Source organism: Cetorhinus maximus, chromosome 23, assembly GCF_964194155.1.
Source record: "Cetorhinus maximus chromosome 23, sCetMax3.hap1.1, whole genome shotgun sequence".
NCBI lineage: Eukaryota > Metazoa > Chordata > Chondrichthyes > Lamniformes > Cetorhinidae > Cetorhinus > Cetorhinus maximus.
In genome coordinates, this window is record NC_135901.1 from 29,745,855 (window position 1) to 29,765,911 (window position 20,057).

General features: G+C 44.6%; 2 protein-coding genes across 2 annotated transcripts in view; one reads left to right on the plus strand and one right to left on the minus strand.

Moving 5' to 3' along the window:
• Positions 1-11,155, minus strand: part of LOC144696973 (uncharacterized) — a 280,733-nt gene extending 269,578 nt beyond the window's left edge. The window contains exon 1 of the mRNA XM_078568704.1: positions 11,058-11,155. The gene's annotated coding sequence lies outside the window, so the exon portion shown is untranslated. The remainder of the gene's footprint in view (positions 1-11,057) is intronic.
• The window catches only part of LOC144697953 (uncharacterized), a 113,597-nt gene that overhangs the window by 54,605 nt on the left and 38,935 nt on the right, over positions 1-20,057 (plus strand). The window lies entirely within an intron of this gene.

Genomic DNA, 20,057 nt, shown 5'->3' on the forward strand with positions numbered 1-20,057 from the left:
TCTTTGAATGAGATGCGAACCAAGGGCCCTGTCTGCAATCATGGGTGGATTTATAAGTTCCCATGACAACTATTTCGAAGAAGAGGGGAGTTACCCCTGGTACCCTGGCCAATATTTATCAATCAACATCAATAAAAACATATCATCTGTTCATTCTCACATTGCAGTTCGTGGGATCTTGCTGTGTGTAAATTGGCTGCAGCCTTTCCTACATTACAACAGTGACTACACTTCAAAAGTGCTTAATCGGCTGTAAAACGCTTTAGGAAGTCATGAAAGGTGCTATAGAAATGCATTTTTTTTTGCCAATTATCCACCAATTTGGATATATTACACTCGGTCCCCACATCAACATCATTAATAAAGATGGAGTCTTAATTTTGTGGAATAACCATGTCTTTCACATAATTACAAATACTCTGTGAAAATCCAAACACACTATATCCTGACTATAGTCTAACCATGATTCGAAACAAGTTGAACATAACCTCACTGCTTTTCAATTCTATTCCTCTAGAATGGAACCCTATATCTGGGCCCCACACTTTAGGAAAGATGTGAAGTTCTTAGAGAGGGTGCAGAGGAGATTTATGAGAATGGCACCAGGAATGAAAGATTTCAGTCAGTTGGAGAGACTGGAGCAGCTGAAATTTCTCTCTTTCGACCAAAGAGTCATTTGACAGAGAAGGAGGCCATTCAGCCCATTGAATTAATGCCCACTCTCTGTAGTCAGTCAGTCCCATAGCTCCCTTCTATCCCCATAGCCCTGCAAGTCTATTTCCCTCAACTGCCCAACCAATTCTATTTTGAAATCATTCATTGTCTCTACATCCACCATCCTCATAGGAAGTGAGTTCCAGGTCATCACCGTTCGCTGTGTAAAAATATTCTTCCTCACATGCCCCTGCATCTCCTGCCCAAAACCTTAAATTTATGTCCCCCTCATCCTTGCACCATCAGCTGATGCGAACAGCTTTTCTCTGTCCACCTTATCAAAACCTGTCATAATCTTGGACACCTCTATCAAATCTCCCCTCGACCTCCTTTGCTCCAAGAAGAACAACCCCAGCTTCTCCAACCTAACCTTGTCACTAAAGAGCAGAAAAGTATATATCTATAAATAAATATATATAAAGAGTAATGTGACTGCTGACAAGAGTGTTTGTTTGAACTGCAGGCACGAGTGTGACGTTTGGAATTTGAATCTTTCCTGCACGTTCTGGAACATTTCTTTGGAGCCTGGACTTTTCTGGAATCATCCGAGACTGCTGTTCGTCATCAGCCAGTCAGTAAGAACTTGAATCTTTTACCGTTAGATGAAAAGAAACAAAAACACATCTTTCCACATTGAGACTTTTAATCACTGAAGTGTTTTTTTTGCTCACTGCGGTTGAGAGTTGGAATTTTGTGGACAACTTTTTCCCTGACGAAGCAATAGAAATTGACAGAGAAATAGAAATTGTGAAACGTGTTGGGAATATAACCAAGTAATTTCTCAACCGTCATATCATCAGCATCATTTTCAGTTAATTTTCTAACATTACACAAACACCTTCAGGAAAGGAGCAGTTTTTGAAACACAGAAGGTCACCCTCAGCAAAGGAGACCAAAAAGATGATTGCTATTTTATTTGGTTCCATAACGAAGACAACAGATCCTCAAAAGGGGGAAGAGTTGTTGATCTGGCAAGATCATCCTGACCGGAAAAAGCATCCTCGGAAAAGGAGCAAATTCTGAAACACAAGGACCATCCTCAACAGAAGAAACCGACAGCCTCAAATAACACCCTGAACCATATTGGGGCAGCTCAGTCCCATCGGAGAAAAGAATTTTATCACACAAAAAGCCGGCCTCAACGGAAAAGTCCAACAAACTCTAGCAGCAGGTTGGATCGATTTTAAGGGTGGGTCCCATTTTAATTGGTTTCTTAGTATACGAATATGTACAAAATATTTTGGTCAAAAACTTTTCTCAATTTATCAAGATTATTTCCATTTTTGTCTCCTTTTGTTCTCTATCCTTTTTTAAAAAACATAATTAAAACCAGACTAACACACGTCCTGAATTCCCTACTGTAACCTCCTCATCAATTTCCTGGACAGGCCTCGAAGGCAAGGCGAACTCTACAATGGGGATGAATTCCATCTCCACTCCCACTAACCCAAAAGAGAATTTTGCAACGTCAGTAAGACTAATATATAAAATGATTCAAATGATCCACCGTTTAATGTGATTGGAAGAAGAAGATGGTGCCCAGAAGGGAATTAGGAGATGAGCAGAATAATTAACACGATCAATAAAACCTGCGAACCTCACAGAGGAAACCACAAAAAAACTGGCAACAAATTGAGAAAATTGGGCCGGCGAAACGAGACGAATCCTCATTGAACATTCCACAACAAATCGAAAGGAACGAGATAATAAACAGAAGGAAACCATTCAAACTAATAGATTGGAGGAGGCTGTTTCAAAGGCATCGAACTGGGATAAAAAGAACCTGAAAGAAAAATTTAGGTTTAGAACATTTAATCAAAGTAAAAAAAACATATCTTGCGCCTGCTTTGGGAAAGTGAGGTGTCCTGTTGTGATGGGTCAGGGTGGGGCGCTGTCCCAGAGCACGAATGGCCAAAGCACACTTCCAACCACACCACCAGTGAACAGCTGGAAGACGGGCCTGGAACCCCAGAGCCTGAGTTGCCAAGGTCTCAGCACTCAATGGGTAAGGCTTCATCAAAAAGGATTCAAAATAATCCAACAAATCCACCTCAGACAATGATTCTCCAGGGCAGTCCTCGTGACACCGAGACTTTCTCTGTTCCAAGAAAGGAAGATATGTCCGGACTCAGAAAACAAATCAGAGCCAGAATTGACATCACAAACAGTCCTTCCACAATTGCCTTCGTCAATCTAATGAATGGTTCTGTGAAAAAAATGTATTCTGACGACTTAATTACAAAACAACTTCCATTACAAGAACAGGAATTCGATAAAATTAAACATCAAACCACAAAACACGTAATGGAAGCATCCAAACCCGAAAATATTAAACCTCCAACAAAATCTCCTCATACCAGAGCCACAAAAAGCCCAACCAATCCATTTCATATCAAATTTCCAAGGGAACCCCCAACCTACCATGAAATAATGGGAAACCATTCGAGGCCATCAACCCAACTGAGACAAAGTAAAATCCAATTCCCATCGGCCCGAGGTCACTTACAGACCCCAACATGTACCCTAAGGGAGTGCAGCCCAAAACACCGATCAGAGCAGTAACCAATAAAAATGAACCCGATACACAGGCCTCTGGGAGTGGAGACTGGAGTCAGCCACATTTACAGAGAATAACAGACCATAGAGAACCATCGGTGACTCGGATGCAAACTGTGGAGTACCCTTTTCTGGAGTTGGGTCCACTCCAGCTACAGGGAGGGGTTCCCAGTGATATTGAAACGAGCATCTTGACAGCGCCGATGGGACCGGCGAACATAACATATCGAACAATACTTGCTGGTCCTGAGCCGAGCACCTGAACAGACCCCACAGAACTTAGAGATTCCCCCACCCACAAATTTTCAACACCTGAACAGACAAGTTTGAATCGAGTGAAACCATTAAAGACCCCAATGAAATAGGGAAGTGAGGGCCTGTGAGACCGGTGAAATACAAATACCTTCCCAGATATATGAATCATCTAACTCACTGACCACAACATCGAAATGGAGACCTAGCCAACAAAGTAAAACAATAATCACAGTCAGAAAACACCCCAAATACAAACCAAAAAAATAGAATCTGGACAATAATCCCAGGGAAACTGATACTAATAATAGAGGATTCCAACCTCTCCAGGATTCAAAATTGCCCCTGTACAATAACTCAAACTGATTGACCCCCAGCAGCCAAATGTATACATGTGACGGCGATCTTAGATAAACTACACTGCTGCCCAAACATAAAATAAATAATAATTTCAGTTGGAATAAATAACCAAACCCAAACACCTCTCACTGCAATTTAACTACTTCAAATACTATTAAAGAGGGTGAAAAATAAATTTCCAAATGCTCAGACCGGGATCCCTGAACTAAACTATAGTAAAAATCTCCCACAATCGCCAAAGGACACAATTATGGAACTAAACCAATATATTAAAGAACAAACATATATCCCAGCAAAACCAAATATATCCTTTGGAGTAGAATCTGACAACATCCATTGGACTCAAAACACAACTAATTCTATTATCAACAGCTGGATAAAGTGTTTGAACTAAAAGGGAATCAAACGCTAGAAAAGGAGCCTCTAAATCTAAAGGAAACAATGATGAACATTTCTAAAACATTTAAACCCACACTAATACAGGAAAAAGTCCAAAACACAGGCTTAACTTTGGTCCCGGAAGTGAAACAGCATCATATACAAATTCAAACAGACTTAGACACATTTTACAGAAAAATTAAACTTCGAGACTTTTTCGGTGTCTCAATCTCAGATAGGCAACAATTTACACCCAAATCAGATTGGATTCCACCGAAAAGTAAAATAAACCCAAAAATATTTCATTTCATCAAAACAACCCAATCAGAAACCAAGACGATTCCCCATTGAACGGATATATAAAACCTCACGAGAAGAGAAAAACAAGCACTTGGGTAATTAACATCCCACACAGATATTGTTCTAAAACCAGCGGACAAAGGCAGCAATATTGTTATCGTGGATCGACAACAATACCTTTTTGAAGCTTTTAGACATTTGAACAGTACAAATTACTATACCGAATAGACTAAACCCACATATCAAGAAACACAAAAACAGGTTACAAACGTACTGATAAGACTTAAAAATTCCAAATACATGAATCAGAAACAAATGGAGTATCTAAGGGGACAGCACCGACACCTATGAAAAAGTTACAGACTCCCCAAAATACATGAACATCCAGATACATGGACAATAGCAGGACACATACCTCCAGGTAGACCAATTATTTTGGATTGTGGTTGTGAATCACACAAAAATAGCAGAATACATCGACTCATATTTAGACTCCTTAGTCCACAAACGTCCAAGATACATGTCATTTTGTAGAAATAGTGAATTCAGTTACTGTAACCCCAGATAGCATACTATTCACAATGGATATAGACAGTTTACACACAAATATAGAAACTGATAGAGGAATTCTGGCTATTTAAAATGCCTTCGAGAAATATCCACAACAGGATAGACCAGACAAAATTATAATCTGATTATTACATCTAGGACTAACCAAGAGTGATTCTGAATTTAACAAAGAATATTATCTTCAAGTTAAAGGGATGGCGATGGGTAAAAAATATTTGCACCATCGTACGCTAATATATATATGGCGGAATGGGTGGAAACTGTTTTTAAAAAAAAGGTCCCAGGAAACCATTACACTATCATAGATCTTTAGATGATATAAGGGGAGTTTGGTACCATAGGCAGTCAGAATTTGAGGATTTTGTCCACATTCTTAATAATCATCATCCATCTATAAAGATCCAAGTCACAACCAATAAAGAAAAGATCGATTTCCTCGATACAACAGTATTCAAATAATAGCAGGACCCCGAGATAGGCAGACAGCAGCACCTTTGCAAAGAAGGTCTGGAGAGAGATGCAATGGTTTTTGTCGAGGTTCATCCCGAGCAGTGCTGTGACACAGGACTCTGTGCTCTACGGGCTGTTCCCAGGGACACACACCGAGACAAACATCAACTGCAGCTGGAGGATCATCAACTCGGTTAAAGGTGCTCTTTGGTCTGCCCGAAACTTGTTGGTCTTCCGGTGCAATGAGTTGTCCCTGACCGAGTGTTGCAGATTGGCACATTCCAAGGTCCAGGACTACATGCTGAGGGATGCACTAAAGCTTGGGGCAGCCGCCGCAAAGGCACAATGGGGAAAGGTCACAGTCGAAGACCTTTCAGCCATAGTGCACCAAAGGGCTGGGAATTGTATAGACCCCTCGGGCTGAATGACTCACATTGAATGTATGCAGTGAATACTACATGTATCACAATTGTACTTAACACCTTAGAATGCAACATGATCTATGTCGATAACTTGAATCCCACTGCACTGTCTGACTGTCTGTAATGACTATATTGAAATGTCCGAAATGTTCATTGATTGTATTGAAACACCTCATGATCTATGTGGAAAACTGGAATATGATTGCACTTTTTGTGATGGCAATTTTGAAATCTTTTGCAATGTTCATTCAGATATTTTATGAATAAAGTATGTTTTTCCAAAAAATAGTCAGCAGCACCGAGAGGAGAGTGCAAGAGGAGGACCCTGGGACAGGCAGTCAGCAGCACCTAGAGGAGAGTGCGAGAGGAGGACCCTGGGACAGGCCGTCAGCAGCACCTAGAGAAGAGTACGAGAGGAGGATCCTGGGTCAGACAGTTAGCAGCACCTAGAGGAGAGTGCAAGAGGAGGACCCAGGGACAGGCAGTTAGCAGCACCTAGAGAAGAGTACGAGAGGAGGACCCTGGGACAGACAGTCAGCAGCACCTACAGGAGAGTGTGAGAGGAGGACCCTGGGACAGGCAGTCAGCATCAACTCGAGGAGAGTACGAGAGGGGGACATGTTTCTACCTGTCTGAGCTGAAGTGCGACGTCAAAAGGAAAGCAGGTAGGTGATTGATCAGTATCTCCTTTGTGTCTCTTTTGATTGGCCAAGTTGTTTAAATCAGAAGACGTTATTACAGCTGAAGAGTACAGTTAAGAAATTCACTTTTAAAATTTAACATCCAAATTAATTAATTAAATAGAATAGAGATGGCTGGGCAGGCGATGTGTTGCAGCTGTAGTGTGTGGGTGCTGGTGGACACTGGTGCGATCCACGGTGACCACATCTGCAGCAAGTGTTGGCTGCTCGAGGAACTTCGGCTCAGAGCTGATGAACTGGAGTCCGAGCTGTGGACACTGTGACACATCAGGGAGGGGGAGAGTTACCTGGACACTGTGTTCCAGAGACAGTTACGTCCCTTAGATTAATTACATCACATTTGGACCCTGGTCAGGGACAGGAGGGTGTGACTGTGAGTGAGGCAGGTGTGGGGATCCAAAATTTAGCTTTGGAGGAGCCTCAGCCAGTGCCCTTGTCCAGTAGGTACAAGGTTCTTGCTCCTGGTATGGATCAGGGCACAGACTGCAGGAAGGATGGGCGAACTGACCACAGCACCATGGTACAGAGCGCCATTCAAGTGGGGGGAGAAAAGAGAAATGTAATAGGCATAGTGAGGGTAATAGATACTGTTCTCTGCAGCAAAGACAGAGAATCCCAAAGGCTGTGTCGCCTACCTGGTGCCAAGGTTAAGGACATCTCTTCTAAGCTGGAGAGGAGCTTGGAGTGAGAGGGGAAGGATCCAATTGTCGTGGTTCACATAGGTACCAATGACATAGGTTGGAACAGGAAAGAGGTTCTGCTGAGGGACTACGAACAGCTCGGGGCTAAAACTTGGCAGATGGAGTTTAATGTAGGAAAGTGTGAGGTCCTGCACTTTGGTGGGAAGAATCAAAAGGCAGGCTATTATTTAAATGGAGAGAGACTCCAAAAAAGTGCAGCACAGAGGGATCTGGGTGTTCTTGTGCATGAAGCTTCAAAAGTTAGGATGCAGACGCAGCAAGTAATTAAGGAGGCAAACGGAATTTTGGCCTGTATTGCTGGGGGTTGGAGCTTAAAAATAGGGAAGTCTTGTTACAACTGTACAGGGTGTAGGTGAGGCCGCACCTGGAGTACAGCGTACAGTTTTGGTCCCCGTATTTAAGAAAGGATATACTGGCATTGGAGGCAGTTCAAAAGAGATTCACTAGGCTGATTCCTGGGATGAATGGGTTGACTTATCAAGAACAGCTAAATAGGATAGGCCTTTATTTGTTAGGGTTTAGAAGATTGAGGGGTGATCTTATTGAAACGTACAAGATTCTGAGGGAGCTTGACAGGGTAGATGTTGAGAAGATGGTTCCACTAGTGGGGAAATCTCAAACTAGGGGACGTAGTTACAGAATAAGGGGACAATCACTTAAAACTGAGATGCGAAGGAATTTCTTCTCTCAGAGGGTAGTGAATGTCTGGAATTCTTTACCCCAGAGAGTTGTGGAGGCTAGATCACTGAAAGTATCTAAAGAGGAGGCAGATAGACTTTTGAAATATCGAGGAGCTGAGGGCTATGAGGAGCTGGCATGAAAGAGGAGTTGAGGCCTGGGGCAGATCAGATCAGCCATGATCTTATCAAATGGTGGGGCAGGCATGAGGGGGTGAATGACCTACTCCTGCTCCTATATCTTATGTTCTTAAACCTAACGCCTTTATCATTTTATGTTTTAAACCCTCCAGAGAACCTGTCTTCTATTAATATTTGCCCAGCTGAATTAAATCATTGACAGACAGACACACACACACACAGTCTTCTTCACAAAATAACACAATATTCCCCAAGAATATTTTTTTTAAAAAAAACCTCATTCCTCACACCATGGGGACCACTGGGAATTTCTTCCTCTCGCTTAAAGCTGGGCAAGTTGTCCAACTTCTTTTCTCCTTACACGAACTGAAGTGAGCAGTGGCCTACGGAAGATTAAATCTGTAACTGTCTTCTGTGAGAAACAACCAGATAAATTTAAAAACCTTCGAAGCTGTACAGCCCATCTCCATGGCAAAGTGGCACGCTTTGGGAAGTTCCAAACAGAAATGCAAACAAAATACCTTTTGCCTTTAAAACACCCTTTGATATTATGATCCATATGAAATATGAACCAATATATTTACAATAAAGTTCAAAGAGCATCAGCCCACTGGAAGCAAAGTGATGAGACCAGCCAGTCCAGCAGAAAGAAACCCTCCGACCCTCCCACTTCACCAACTGTCAGAATGAACATGGTTCAGTCCTGGACCTGATGAACTGCAGCAATAACAGCAGAATCCAACCACTATAATCACCTGTGTCCTCAATGGTGTCTCAGCAAGTGGGGTGAATGAGTGAATACCTCCCCAAACTCAGAGCAGGTGAATGGCCTCTCCCCATTCTGATCTCGCTGGTCTTGCAGAAGATTCGATGAGTGTTTGAACAGCTTTCCACGCCTGGAGCAGGCGAATGGCCTCTCCCCAGTGTGAACTCGCTGGTGTATCTTCAGGTGGGATAACTGACTGAATTCTTTCTCACACTCAGAGCAGGTGAACGGCCTCTCCACAGTGTGAAGTCGCTGGTGTGTCCGCAGGTTGGATAAACAAGAGAATCCCTTCCCGCAGTCAGAGCAGGTGAACGGCCTCTCCCCGGTGTGAATCTGCCGGTGGGTCTTCAGGTTGGATGAATCACTGAATCCCTTCCCACAGACGGAGCAGGTGAATGGTCTCTCCTTGGTGTGAACTCGCTGGTGTGTCTTCAGGTTGGATGAGCAAGTGAATCTCTTCCCACACTCAGAGCAGGTGAAGGGCCTCTCCTCAGTGTGAATACGTTGGTGTATCTGGAGGTTTGATAAGCAAGTGAATCCCTTTCCACACTCAGGGCAGGTGAATGGCCACTCCCCGGTGTGAACTCGTTGGTATGTCCGCAGATTGGATGCATCACTGAATCCCTTCCCACACACAGAGCAGGTGAATAGCCTCTCCCCAGTGTGAACCTGCTGGTGTGTCTGCAGGCTGGATAACTGAGTAAATCCCTTCCCACACTCAAAACAGACGAACGGCCTCTCCCCAGTGTGAATGGGTCGATGAATCTCCAGCGCAGATGGAGATTTGAATCCCTTCCCACAGTCCCCACATTTCCACAGTTTCTCCATGGTGCGCGTGACCTTGTGTCTCTCCAGGTTCGACGATCAGTTGAAGCCTCATCCAAACACTGAACGCATGTCCACTCTCTCCCCACAGTGAATGGTGTGATGTTTTTTCAGGCTGTGTAACTGATGAAAGCTCTTTCCACAGTCAGTGCATTGGAACCCTCTTGCTCGGGTGTCTGTGCCTCGGGCCTTTTCCAATCACACTGATGTTTAAAATCGATGAAATTCAGTTCCCAGGAATCAACTGACTTTGTCAGATCTTAACATGGGTTAACATGTCTTAGCTTGGGATTTTTGTCTGCACACCATCCCTTTCTAATGTCCTGCAAAAGGAGTTTACAAGGGTCATCACTGTCAGCACAGGATAGAAATTCAGAACAGACAATTCTCGTATGTATGGAACATTCTTTCCTCTCTCATTCCCCAAAAGCTGTAAATCTCCATCCCACACACTCTCCCTCAATTCTCATTCTGTTGATCGAGAGACACATGCTCACTGTTTCTACAGATACATTTAATGGACTCAAAATGTGTGTAGTATACCGGTCTGTATAACTTGATGAGAGATACCTTGGGGATGTGAGGGTGAACTTTATTTGGACAGTGATTGTTCATGATTTGGAACTCACTGCCTATTATGGTGCTGGAAATGGAGACAATCAATGATTTCAAAATAAAATTGGATGGGCACTTGAAGGAAATAAACTTACAGGCGAACGGCAGGGGGAGGAGAGGGGGAGTGGGACGGACTGGATTGCTCTCCACAGAGTCGGCATGGACTCAAGTTGTCAAATGGACTCCTTCTGTGCTCTAATGACGCTCTGACAGGGAATATATAAGGTAGCTACAGTAATATATTACAGGACTAGAAATAAGAATACATGAAGTTTAAATGGCCATAAATAACATATCTTATCGATACCATATAACAACAGTAGACATATCTCTGTCCTATGTTAATTTACTGTCCCCTTCAATATCAGCCATATCCTGGGGAAAACACCCTTTTAATTGTGAACATTAGGAAAGAATCCATCCTTTTAGAGACAAATAAATGCGTCAAGCTGAGGGAGCAAAGAATGTCAATGTCTTTAAGAAGAGAGAGAGAGAGAGACCTGGGCCAACCTTTCCAGAGTCTGCACCCTCCCTGGATTCACTTCCTTTCCTTTCAGTTCCTGCAAGTCAACAATTTCCCCCCAGAATGAGAAAAGAAATGGAAAGGGGGAGAAAAGAAAGTGTTTTACTCACAGATGTTGGACACAGGAGGAAGTTTTAATCTGTGTGAAGCTCAATCTTCATTCACACAAAGCCCGTGTTCTGATTGGCTAGAGGACGAGAGTCCTTCCGGTGCTACAGACGGTCAATTCCCCATCTGAAAACAATGAGGGGCGGAACCCCACGTGGGAGAGACTTTGCCCGCCAGCCGCGCTGAGCTGTTGTCCAATGGGAAAGGCTGGAAGATGGAACAGACAATGGTCCCCCGGTCAATCAGAGCGCGGGCTTTGTGGCGATCCCAACCTCACCCCCGCACATGCACATTCATGCCAAAAACCCGCAGGCTCACATGCGCAGTCCATCGTCTCCCCAGCACATGCGCAGCTTCCCCACTTCCGCACTCCCTTGGACATGCGCAGTCCCGGGCAGCCCACCCGCGCGGCGGATAGAGCGGGTCCCCAGCGCGGGGGATTGTGGGAGCTACGACCGTCATTACTCATCCGGAGCCCAGTCTCCAAACTCCTGGGACTGGGATGGAAAGTGGGGGTGGGGCGGCCCAGTGGCCCCGCCCTGACACAAAGTACATGTGGGTAGCCACTGGATTTGATTGTGACATCCCCTTAGCAAAAGAGTTTGTTAACTTCAGGTGTAAAGATTTAGACACATCGGGGAGGGCAATAGGTGAGTGTGGAACTGAAGCAGAGAGTCAGCACCTTCAGGGGAGGTGAAATGGGGATAAAGCAGGAGGATAGTAGGTGATAGTAGGATCAACAGAGAGGAGGGAGTGTGTGAGGGGCAGAAGTTTATAGTTTGAGATGGAATGTGATTTCTATCACGTAATCATGATCTTGTACAACTTCATCAAACGTTTGTCAAATTTTGTTTCAGCATGATCCTGTGAAATACCACATGATGTCATAGTATGTTAAAGGAGCGGCATAAATGCACATGGTTGTTTTATTTAGGGCTGCCACTTGAACTCCCCCACTGCCCCCAATTCCAAGACCCCTATCATGAACAATCTGATCAACTGTCTCATTCTCACAGCATAGCCCAGCACAGTGCACCAATTCAAAGTGAATCTCCTGTTGGACAGTTTGTTAATTTCAGGTGGAAAGATTCAGACACCTGGGTGAAATATTGGGGAGGGCAATAGGTGAGTGTGAAACTGAGCCTGAGAATCAGGGGAGGAGAATTGGGGAAAAAGCAGGAGGAAGATATTCGAATGAATTAGGGTTACAATCAATAGAGAGGAGGAAGTGTGAGGGTGACAGAGATTTATAGTTTGAGAGGGAGAAATATATTTCATGAGAACTAGAATTCTCAGTTCCGAATTTCTATTGTGTACTGACAGCGATGACTTGATGACATCAACCCTAACGCCCCCTGTCATAATCTTAAAGTCCTCTATCAGGTCAGCCCTCAGCCTCTCTTTTCTAGAGAAAATATTCCCAGTCTGTTCAATCTATCCTGTAACTTAAACACTCTCAGTTCTGGTATCATCCCTGTGAATCTTTCCTGCACCTTCTCAAGGCTCTCTATCAGTGTTAAAGGTACATAAAATTGATTGCAGGTGCCAAATCACTGAGTTCCAAATTGAACCCCTAAATTTGAAATTGACCCTCTGAAATGCATTAATTTGAAGGAGACTTAACCAGGCAAGACCAGACTCTGAAATAACAAATTATATCAATGATCATTTAAAGAAAAAGGCATACTTCTGAAATACGCAAACGACTTTCCCCACCTCAATTGGGCGATCACCCCAGGTAGAAGTGTGAATCTTCCTCAGGTTCCTGAACCAACAAGGATTTCCCACAATCCTGTCCCAGGGGTCACTCAGTACCTCCACCACTGGAGTCCAACTCTCAAACCCAAGATGGTTATCGAAACCCACTTTTAATCCTTAAATCAGCATTACCACATCTCGAATGAGGCTTGTTGTCATTAGACCATTGATCATTGTTGTTACTGGGTTAATTTTATTGGATTTAATCATTTTCGTACATTGTTCCATGGAGCAGAACAATGGGACCATTGCTGCACCCAGAGAGAACTACAGGAAGGCTGTTGACTATAATCGGCCATGCAAGGATTTGTTCAATGTTTAAATTTTCAGAGGATTGGAGACATTGTTATATTGGTCACACAGAGCTGAACAGAAACCCGTCTCTATAAATACAGATACAGGGAAGAGTCTGAAATGAAATCTGTCCCTTTTAACCTGCACAAAAGCAGGAGGCTCAGATTCACAGGCTGCAGGAGTCCATTTGCCCATCGTGCCCCTGCTAACTCTTTGAAAGGACTCGCTGATTCATCCAACTGCTCTGCTCTTTCCCCACAGCCCTGCAAATTCTTCCCCTTCAAGTATCTACTCTTTTGAAATATACTATTGACTCACTTTCTGTTGAAGAGCCTGCCAACCCCTTTCACTCACTTTCCCTAAAGTGCAGAAATCTAACCATGAAAACTCCAGAAAACTCAAAACATTTTAACTGATAAAAGTTTATTAATGAAACTGAACATGGTTAAAAGAAAATAGAAAAATACTTGAGGATTAAAGACAACCAGAGTGAAAGGATGTGCACAATGCTCTGAACCCAAATAGTTTCTCTTTAATTCATCTGTTCGCTGCCCTCTTTGTGGAACACCTCCGCTCAGTCCACAAGCATGACCCTGACCTTCCAGTTGCTCACAATTATAATTCATCACCTTACTCTCATGCTCACATTTCTGACCTCGGCCTGCTGCAATGTTTCCGAGAAACCTAACATAAGCTGGACGAACAGCATCTTATCCTCCGATGAGGCACTTTACAGACTTCTGGACTCAACATTGAGTTCAACAACTTCAGACCATCAACTCTGTCCTCTGTTTTGATCTTATTTTGCCAAGTGCCAGTCTGCATCTTGTTTTCATGTTTTTGCTTTCAGACAGAGCTGTCCTTTATTCTGCCATTAACACTTACTCTGGGCCAATACTTTGTTTCTTTACTACAACCATTACCTCTCCCTTTGCCTTTTGTTCCATGACATTTTGTTATTTAATCTCACCTGCCCTCTAACCAATCCCTGACTTTCCCTTTTGTTCCACTGGACCCTCCCCCCTTTCTCAACAGCATCAAACCCATCACATTTCTCCCTCTCTGAAGTTCTGAGGAAGAGTCATACTGGGCTCAAAATCTTCACTCTGTTTCTCTCACCAAAGATGCTGCCAGACCTGCTGACTTTTTCCAACACTTTCTGTATTTATTTTAGATCTACCTGTACTGGTAGGAACAATCACTATTTACTATCCAGGATAAAATAAATGTCCTTCATCAGCTTTTGTGGATCATTTCAGTGGAAATGTGCACTCCCAGGCTCAAAGAGCATCAGCCCACTGGAAGTAAAGTCGTGAGACCGGCCAGTCCAGCAGAAAGAAACCCTCCGACGCACCCTCTTCGCCAAGTGTCAGAATGAACATGGTTCAGTTCTGGATGTGAATAACAGCAGAATCCAACCCCTGGAATCACTTGTGAACTCGCTGGTGCCTCGACAGGTGGGATGACCAAGTGAATCCCTTCCCACACTCAGAGCAGGTGAACAGTCTCTGCCCGGTGTGAACTCGCTGGTGTCTCAGCAGGGTGGATGAATTACTGAATCCCTTCTCATATTGAGATCAGGTGAACGGCCTCTCCCCAGTGTAAACTCGCTGGTGTTTATGCAGACCAGATGAATTACTGAATCCTTTTCCACATTCAGAACAGGTGAACGGCCTCGCCTGTGTGAATTCGCTGGTGTATCTGCAGGTTGGATGAATGACTGAATCCCTTCCCACACTCGGAGCAGGTGAACGGTCTCTCCCCGGTGTGAACTCGCTTGTGTTTATGCAGGTCGGATGAATGACTGAATGCCTTCCCACACTCAGAACAGGAGAATGGTGTCTCGCCAGTGTCAACTCTCTGGTGTCGCAGCAGGTTGGATGAATGAATAAATCTCTTCCCACATTCAGAGCAGGTGAATGGCCTCTCCCCAGTGTGAACTCACTTGTGATTATGCAGGTCGGATAAATTACTGAATTCCTTCCCACATTCAGAACAGATAAATGGCCTCTCCCCAGTGTGAATTCGCTGGTGTGACTACAGGCTGGATAACTGACTGAACCCATTCCCACACGCAGAGCAGGTGAACAGCCTCTCCCCAGTGTGAACTCGCTGGTGTGTCAGCAGGTTGGATGAATGAGCGAATGCCTTCCCACACACAGAGCAGACGAATGGCCTTTCCCCAGTATGACTGCGTCGATGAGCTTCCAGTACAGAGGGGGATCTGAATCCTTTCCTACAGTCCCCACATGTCCACAGTTTCTCCATGGTGCGGGTGTCCTTGTGTCTCTTCAGATCCGATGGTCAGTTGAAGCCTCGTCCCCACACAGGACATGTACAGTGACTCTCCTCACTGTGAACGGTGTGATGTTTTTTCAGGCTGTGTAACTGGTTAAAGCTCTTTCCACAGTCGGTGCACTGGAAGACTCTCACTCGGGTGTCTGTGTCTCGGTGCTTTTCCAGTCACACTGATGTTTAAAATCTTTTGAAGCAGACAGAACAGACAAATGTTTCTCCTTCTAGATTCAAAGGCCGATGATATTCAGGTCCCGGTGATTTGAGTGACTCTGTCAGATCTTGACGTTTGGTTTGAGATTTCTGTCTGGAAATCCTCCTCTTCTAATATCCTGTAAAAGGAGTTCACAAGCGTCATCATTCTACCTCCATTCTCACTCTTCTCACCCAACATTACTGCACTAAAAATGTGTATAATACACAGAACTCTATCACATGATTAAAGATACATGGGGCTGTGGGGAGGAACTTTATTTCAGGAGCAAGTGGTGATGACCTGGAACTCACTGCCTACGGGAACGGTGGATGCAGAGATGGTCAATAATTTAAAAATGAAAGAAAAACAAAAATAGCTGGAAAAACTCAGCAGGTCTGACAGCATCTGCGGAGAGGAATACAGTTAACGTTGTGAGTCCGTATGACTCCTCATCAGAATGAAATTGGATGGACACTTGAAGGCAATAAACTTACAGAATAATGGGGATATAGAGGGGAAATGGGACTGACTGGATTGCTCCACAGAGAATCGCGTGGACTCGAGTTGTGAAACGGGCTCCTTCTCTGCCGTACTGACTCTATGATTGCAAATCTATAATGCAGCTACAGTCCTATATTGCAAGACTGGAAAGGATAATAAATGGACTTAATTATAGAACTCTAAATAATAGATCTAAAGAGTCCCCTATCACAACATTAGACATATCTATGTCCTCTATTATTGTATTGTCCAGAGGGGCAAAATGCTTACAAAATAAAATATGGGACACTTCAGCCGTTGGGCTGGAAGCATGGGCGGTGGGGCCGGGGGGATGTTGGGATGCTATTGACCAAGAAAGTGGGTTGGTGGGGTGTTTCGTTTCAAGAAGAGGGGGTGGTCAAAAGGGATCTTGAGACAATAATAGTGGGAGGGGTGGTGGGGTTTAAAATCAACCAAAATTTACAACTCATCTTGTTCAGTCACAACATCATCTCTCTGCTGGCCGACTCACTGACTTGCAATTCCTCTAGAATCACTCAAACTCACTCTGGAGACTCCCAGGATCAGTTTCCCACAGGCTGTCCTAAAATACGGGACAAATGGAAAAATAAGGAGCAATCCCTTAAAATACAGGACAGTTAATCACCCTGAAATTGTCCCCTGAAATGTCAGCCATCTCCTGGGGAAACCACCCCTTTCATTGTGAACATTAGAATAGAGACCATCCTTTTAGCCAGACAAAGAAATGTGTCACAAAGATAAAAACAAAAAGCTAAAAGCTACTGCGGATGCTGGAAATCCAAAACAAAAACAGAATTACCTGGAAAAACTCAGCAAGTCTGGCAGCATCGGCGGAGATGCTGCCATAAATGTGTCAAGCTGAGGGGGCAAAGGATGTCAATGTCTTTAAGAGAGAGAGAGAGAAACCTGGGCCAACCTTTCCAGAGTCTGCACCCTCCCTGGATTCACTTCCTTTCCTTTCAGTTCCTGCAAGTCAACAATTTCCCCCCAGAATGAGAAAAGAAATAGAAAGGGGGAGAAAAGAAAGTGTTTTACTCACAGATGTTGGACACAGGAGGAAGTTTTAATCTGTGTGAAGCTCAATCTTCATTCACACAAATCCCGCGCTCTGATTGGCTGGAGGACAAGGGTCCTTCCGGTCCTCCAATCTTCCCATTGGTCAACCCCTCAAGATCAAGGGAATGGAGGGAGAGCAATACCTAGAAAAACTCAGCAGGTCTGGCAGCATCGGCGGAGAAGAGCACAGTTGACGTTTCGAGTCCTCATGACCCTTCAACAGAACTGAGGTCATGAAGACTCGAAACGTCAACTGATTTCTTCTCCGCCGATGCTGCCAGACCTGCTGAGTTTTTCCAGGTATTTCTGTTTCTGTTTTGGATTTCCAGCATCCGCAGTTTTTTGTTTTTATCTGAGGGAATGGAGGGGAGGGGGGGGTGGGCTCTCTCCCGCACATGCGCAGCTTCCCCTCTCCCTTGGACATGCGCAGTCCCGGTACACCCGCCCGCGCGGCGGATAGAGCGCTTTCCCCAGCGCGTGGCATTGCGGGAGATGCGGCCGCCATTACTCATCCGGAGCCCAGTCTTCAAACTCCTGGATCTGGGATGGAAAGTGGGGGTGGGGGGTGCAGTGACCCCGCCCTGACACAAAGTACATGTGGATAGTCGCTGGATTTGATTGTGACGCCCCCTTAGCAAAACAGTTTGTTAAGTTCAGGTGTAAATATTTTGACACCTGGGTGACATATTGGGGAGGGCAATAGGTGAGTGTGAAACTGGACCCAAAAGTCAGCACTTTGAGGAGAGGAGAATTAGATAAAATGCAGGAGGAGGATAGTAGGATGAATAAGGGTTAGACAAAAATGAAAATAGAAAGTGCTGGAGACACTCAACAGGTCTGGAATCATGTTTGGAGAGAGAAACGGAGTTAACATTTTGAGTAGAATATAACTGTCCTTCTGTAAAGATGTAGACTCCTGGGTGACATTTTGGGGAGGGCAATAGGTAACGGAGGAGGTCTTGTGGAGCAGTGGGTGGTGTCCCTGCCTCTGAGCCAGAAGCTTCCGGTTCAAGTCTCACTCCAGGACCTGACAACCAAGGAAAGTGTCTTCACGATGCAGTCAAACAGGTTTAGTATCAACATGTAAAACCGTCGAACACACACCAATGGCAGGCGGGAAGAAAGGGGGCGAGTCCTGCTCAGCTGCACGATGGAAAGAAATTGGAACCTCAACTATTACAATCAGAGCAACTCCCACTCCTTGGTGGGCCAGTTGACTCAGCTGCCTGGAAGGTGGGTGTATATCAGATTAGTGCCAATAGCCCGTTCTGGCTGGGGTAGATTCGGGATCTGCCACCTTGCCCTACCCCTGGTGGAGGACGTGGTGCTGTGGGTCAGGTCTGTCTGGGCAGGGAGCTCAAGAAGGAGGAAAAGGATTCACTCTCTCATCGAGCTCGATTGCATACCAAGGAGAGGCCGTTCACCTACTCCGCATGTGGGAATGGATTGACTCAGTCCTACTGGCAAGTTCAAACTGGCGAGAGGCTGATTAAATGTTCCAAGTGTGGGAGGGGATTAATTTGCTCACCCACTTCCTGACACACAAATGAGTACATGTTTGACTGCAGGGGCTGGATTTTGCTGTTACTGCTGCTGCTCATCACATCCAGGACTGAACCTGGATGTTTATTCTGACAATTGGGGTCTGTTTCTGCTGATGTTAATAATCCCTGTAACTGGGTTGGAGTTTAATATCCTGGATAAATGTCAAATAAATCAGCTTTGTTTTAGACACAGTTTCTCAAGTCCTTGATGTCACTGAGAGAAGAAAAGGTAGGTTTTAAGCAGAGTCTTAAAGGAGGAGAGAGAAGTGGAGGGAATTCCAGAGTTTAGGAACTTGGCAGCTGAAGACTGGAAGAGTGTCAGCTCTGGATTATGGGGGACTCGAGTCTCTGGAGCGGGGACTTGAACCCACGACCTTCAGACTCATGAGACTGACTGAGCCCTAGTGTTCGAAGAAGTGATGTGAAGTCTAAGTTGCCTCATCCTTTCTCTGTCCTCTGCCCCATTGCAGGATCAGCAGATCTAGCTGAGAATCTGGGCAAAAATTAAAAGGGGTAGGAAGAAAGTTAAGAGAATAAACTTCTTCACCCAGAGAGTGGTGAGAATATGGAACTCGCTCCCACAGGAGCGGTTAAAGGGAATGGTATAGATATCTGTAAGGGTAAGCTGGATAAACACATGAGGAAGAAAGGTGGGAGGAGGCTCGTGTACAGTATAAATGACCTGGACTGAATGGCCTGGTTCTGTGCTGTACATTGTGTGTGAAGAACTTGAATCATGCAACATCCTCCACCCCCTCAGCCAATTAAATACTTTTTTAAGATGAGGCATTTCAGCTTTTTTTAAAGAAGGTCGGGTCAAGGGTTTTTAACATATTAACCACTCTCAGGTTTAGGTTAGGGATCTTACTGCACAAATAGCCACACTTATAAATATAGAGCTAGCTCAGAATCAGAGGAGAGTGGGCAAAGCCCAGGAAATGGTCAAATTAAAACATGCCCAGAATGCAGCAGGATAGGCTGAGAAAGGTGATGCTGAGCTGAAAGGGGCCAGGGTACACACAGACTCTGACCGAAATGGGTCTGCATACACAGATCCTGACCGAGAGGAGTCTGCGTAGACACAGACTCTGACTGAAAGGGGTCTGTGTAGACACAGACTCTGATTGAAAGAGTTTTGTGTACACATACACACAGCCACTGAGCGAACAGCGTTTGTGTACATATACACACAGCCACTGAACAAAAGGGGTTTGTGTGAGCTGAAGGAGTTGCATAAGTGTGAACCATGTGTCTGCTGCCCATGTCATTTGAGGTGGTAGAGGTTGTATTTGGAAGGTGTTGTCGAAGGATCCCTGGCAAGTTGCTGCAGTGT